The sequence below is a fragment of the Silurus aristotelis genome, assembly GCF_946808225.1.
Source record: "Silurus aristotelis genome assembly, chromosome: 18".
Lineage (NCBI taxonomy): Eukaryota > Metazoa > Chordata > Actinopteri > Siluriformes > Siluridae > Silurus > Silurus aristotelis.
The window spans coordinates 92501-99779 of NC_139591.1; positions in this window are offsets into that span (position 1 = coordinate 92501).

The following is a 7279-nucleotide window of genomic DNA, read 5'->3' on the forward strand; positions in this document are numbered from 1 at the left end:
CACACACACTGCTTCACTAACACACACACTCTGCTTTACTAACACACACACACTCTGCTTTACTAACACACACACACTCTCTGCTTCACTAACACACACACACACACTCTGCTTCACTAACACACACACACACACTCTGCTTCACTAACACACACACACACTCTGCTTCACTAACACACACACACACTCTGCTTCACTAACACACACACACACACTCTGCTTCACTAACACACACACACACACTCTGCTTCACTAACACACACACACACACACACACACACACTCTGCTTCACTAACACACACACACACACACACACACACACACACTCTGCTTCACTCACACACACACACACACTCTGCTTCACTCACACACACACACACACACACACACACACTGCTTCACTCACACACACACACACACACACACACACACTCTGCTTCACTCACACACACACACACACACACACACACACTCTGCTTCACTCACACACACACACACTCTGCTTCACTCACACACACACACACTCTGCTTCACTCACACACACACACACACACACACACTCTGCTTCACACACACACACACACACACACACACACACACACACTCTGCTTCACTCACACACACACACACACACACTCTGCTTCACTCACACACACACACACACACTCTGCTTCACTCACACACACACACACTCTGCTTCACTCACACACACACACACTCTGCTTCACTCACACACACACACACTCTGCTTCACTCACACACACACACACTCTGCTTCACTCACACACACACACAAACACTCTGCTTCACTCACACACACACACACTCTGCTTCACTCACACACACACACACTCTGCTTCACTCACACACACACACACACACTCTGCTTCACTCACACACACACACACACACTCTGCTTCACTCACACACACACACACACTCTGCTTCACTCACACACACACACACACACACACACACACTCTGCTTCACTCACACACACACACACACACACTCTGCTTCACTCACACACACACACACACACACACACACACACACTCTGCTTCACTCACACACACACACACACTCTGCTTCACTCACACACACACACACTCTGCTTCACTCACACACACACACACACACACACACTCTGCTTCACTCACACACACACACACACACACACTCTGCTTCACTCACACACACACACACACACACACACACACACTCTGCTTCACTCACACACACACACACACACACACTCTGCTTCACTCTCACACACACACACACACACACACACACACACACACACACACACACTCTGCTTCACTCACACACACACACACACACACACACTCTGCTTCACTCACACACACACACACACACACACACACACTCTGCTTCACTCACACACACACACACACACACACACACTCTGCTTCACTCACACACACACACACACACTCTCTGCTTCACTCACTCACTCACACACACACTCTCTGCTTCACTCACACACACACACACACTCTGCTTCACTCACACACACACTCTGCTTCACTCAATCACACACTCTGCTTCACAATCACACACTCTGCTTCACAATCACACACTCACACACTCTGCTTCACAATCACACACTCTGCTTCACAATCACACACTCTGCTTCACTCACACACACACACACACACACACACTCTGCTTCACTCACACACACACTCTCTGCTTCACTCACTCACTCACACACACACACTCTGCTTCACTCACACACACACTCTGCTTCACTCAATCACACACTCTGCTTCACTCAATCACACACTCTGCTTCACAATCACACACTCTGCTTCACATACACACACACACTCTGCTTCACTCACACACACACACACTCTGCTTCACTCACACACACACACACACTCTGCTTCACTCACACACACACACACACTCTGCTTCACTCACACACACACACACACACTCTGCTTCACTCACACACACACACACACTCTGCTTCACTCACACACACACACACACTCTGCTTCACTCACACACACACACACACACACACACACACACACTCTGCTTCACTCACACACACACACACACACACACACACACACACACTCTGCTTCACTCACACACACACACACACACACACACACACACTCTGCTTCACTCACACACACACACACACTCTGCTTCACTCACACACACACACACTCTGCTTCACTCACACACACACACACACACACTCTGCTTCACTCACACACACACACACACACACACACTCTGCTTCACTCACACACACACACACACACACACACACACACACACTCTGCTTCACTCACACACACACACACACACACACACACACACACACACACACACACTCTGCTTCACTCACACACACACACACACACACTCTGCTTCACTCACACACACACACACACACACACACACTCTGCTTCACTCACACACACACACACACACTCTCTGCTTCACTCACTCACTCACACACACACTCTCTGCTTCACTCACACACACACACACACTCTGCTTCACTCACACACACACTCTGCTTCACTCAATCACACACTCTGCTTCACAATCACACACTCTGCTTCACAATCACACACTCACACACTCTGCTTCACAATCACACACTCTGCTTCACAATCACACACTCTGCTTCACTCACACACACACACACACACACACACTCTGCTTCACTCACTCACTCACACACACACACTCTGCTTCACTCACACACACACTCTGCTTCACTCAATCACACACTCTGCTTCACTCAATCACACACTCTGCTTCACAATCACACACTCTGCTTCACAATCACACACTCTGCTTCACAATCACACACTCTGCTTCACAATCACACACTCTGCTTCACTCACACACACACACTCTGCTTCACTCACACACACACACTCTGCTTCACTCACACACACACACTCTGCTTCACTCACACACACACACTCTGCTTCACAATCACACACTCTGCTTCACTCACTCACACACTCTGCTTCACTCACTCACACACACACACACTCTGCTTCACTCACTCACACACACACACACACTCTGCTTCACTCACTCACACACACACACACACACTCTGCTTCACTCACTCACACACACACACACACTCTGCTTCACTCACTCACACACACACACACACACTCTGCTTCACTCACTCACACACACACACACACACACACACACACACTCTGCTTCACTCACTCACACACACACACACACACTCTGCTTCACTCACTCACACACATACACACACAAACTCTGCTTCACTCACTCACACACACACACACACACACTCTGCTTCACTCACTCACTCACACACACACACACACACTCTGCTTCACTCACTCACACACACAAACACACACACTCTGCTTCACTCACTCACACACACACACACACACACTCTGCTTCACTCACTCACACACACACACACACACACACACTCTGCTTCACTCACTCACACACACACACACACACACACTCTGCTTCACTCACTCACACACACACACACACACACTCTGCTTCACTCACTCACACACACACACACACACACTCTGCTTCACTCACTCACACACACACACTCTGCTTCACTCACTCACACACACACACACACACACACTCTGCTTCACTCACACACACACACACACTCTGCTTCACTCACACACACACTCTGCTTCACTCACACACACACACACACACACTCTGCTTCACTCACACACACACACACACACACACACACTCTGCTTCACTCACACACACACACACACACACACACACACACACACACACACACACACACACACACACTCTGCTTCACTCACACACACACACACACACACTCTGCTTCACTCACACACACACACACACACACACACTCTGCTTCACTCACACACACACACACACACACACACACTCTGCTTCACTCACACACACACACACACACTCTCTGCTTCACTCACTCACTCACACACACACTCTCTGCTTCACTCACACACACACACACACACTCTGCTTCACTCACACACACACTCTGCTTCACTCAATCACACACTCTGCTTCACAATCACACACTCTGCTTCACAATCACACACTCACACACTCTGCTTCACAATCACACACTCTGCTTCACAATCACACACTCTGCTTCACTCACACACACACACACACACACACACTCTGCTTCACTCACACACACACTCTCTGCTTCACTCACTCACTCACACACACACACTCTGCTTCACTCACACACACACTCTGCTTCACTCACACACACACTCTGCTTCACTCAATCACACACTCTGCTTCACAATCACACACTCTGCTTCACTCACACACACACACTCTGCTTCACTCACACACACACACACACTCTGCTTCACTCACACACACACACACACTCTGCTTCACTCACACACACACACACACTCTGCTTCACTCACACACACACACACACACTCTGCTTCACTCACACACACACACACACACACTCTGCTTCACTCACACACACACACACACACACACACACACTCTGCTTCACTCACACACACACACACACACACACACACACACTCTGCTTCACTCACACACACACACACACACACACACACACACACACACACACACTCTGCTTCACTCACACACACAAACACACTCTGCTTCACTCACACACACACACACTCTGCTTCACTCACACACACACACACTCTGCTTCACTCACACACACACGCACACACACACTCTGCTTCACTCACACACACACACACACACACACACACTCTGCTTCACTCACACACACACACACTCTGCTTCACTCACACACACACACACTCTGCTTCACTCACACACACACACACACACACTCTGCTTCACTCACACACACACACACACACACACACTCTGCTTCACTCACACACACACACACACACACACACACTCTGCTTCACTCACACACACACACACACACACACACACACACACACACACACACACTCTGCTTCACTCACACACACACACACACACACTCTGCTTCACTCACACACACACACACACACACACACTCTGCTTCACTCACACACACACACACACACACACACACACACTCTGCTTCACTCACACACACACACACACACTCTCTGCTTCACTCACACACACACACACACACTCTCTGCTTCACTCACTCACTCACACACACACTCTCTGCTTCACTCACACACACACACACACTCTGCTTCACTCACACACACACTCTGCTTCACTCAATCACACACTCTGCTTCACAATCACACACTCTGCTTCACAATCACACACTCACGCACTCTGCTTCACAATCACACACTCTGCTTCACAATCACACACTCTGCTTCACTCACACACACACACACACACACACACACACTCTGCTTCACTCACACACACACTCTCTGCTTCACTCACTCACTCACACACACACACTCTGCTTCACTCACACACACACTCTGCTTCACTCAATCACACACTCTGCTTCACTCAATCACACACTCTGCTTCACTCAATCACACACTCTGCTTCACAATCACACACTCTGCTTCACAATCACACACTCTGCTTCACAATCACACACTCTGCTTCACAATCACACACACACACACTCTGCTTCATTCACACACACACACACTCTGCTTCACTCACACACACACACACTCTGCTTCACTCACACACACACACACTCTGCTTCATTCACACACACACACACACACACTCTGCTTCACTCACACACACACACACACTCTGCTTCACTCACACACACACACACACACTCTGCTTCACTCACACACACACACACACACTCTGCTTCACTCACACACACACACACACTCTGCTTCACTCACACACACACACACACACACACACACACTGCTTCACTCACACACACACACACACACACACACACACTCTGCTTCACTCACACACACACACACACACACACACACACACTCTGCTTCACTCACACACACACACACTCTGCTTCACTCACACACACACACACTCTGCTTCACTCACACACACACACACACACACACTCTGCTTCACTCACACACACACACACACACACACACACTCTGCTTCACTCACACACACACACACACACACACACACACACTCTGCTTCACTCACACACACACACACACACACACACACACTCTGCTTCACTCACACACACACACACACACTCTCTGCTTCACTCACTCACTCACACACACACTCTCTGCTTCACTCACACACACACACACACTCTGCTTCACTCACACACACACTCTGCTTCACTCAATCACACACTCTGCTTCACAATCACACACTCTGCTTCACAATCACACACTCACACACTCTGCTTCACAATCACACACTCTGCTTCACAATCACACACTCTGCTTCACTCACACACACACACACACACACACTCTGCTTCACTCACTCACTCACACACACACACTCTGCTTCACTCACACACACACTCTGCTTCACTCAATCACACACTCTGCTTCACTCAATCACACACTCTGCTTCACAATCACACACTGCTTCACAATCACACACTCTGCTTCACAATCACACACTCTGCTTCACTCACACACACACACTCTGCTTCACTCACACACACACACTCTGCTTCACTCACACACACACACTCTGCTTCACAATCACACACTCTGCTTCACTCACTCACACACTCTGCTTCACTCACTCACACACTCTGCTTCACTCACACACACACACACACACTCTGCTTCACTCACTCACACACACACACACACACTCTGCTTCACTCACTCACACACACACACACACACTCTGCTTCACTCACTCACACACACACACACACACACACTCTGCTTCACTCACTCACACACACACACACTCTGCTTCACTCACTCACACACACACACACTCTGCTTCACTCACTCACACACACACACACACACTCTGCTTCACTCACTCACACACACACACACACACACTCTGCTTCACTCACTCACACACACACACACACACACTCTGCTTCACTCACTCACACACACACACACACACACACACTCTGCTTCACTCACTCACACACACACACACACACACACACTCTGCTTCACTCACTCACACACACACACACACACACTCTGCTTCACTCACTCACTCACACACACACACACTCTGCTTCACTCACTCACACACACACACACACACACTCTGCTTCACTCACTC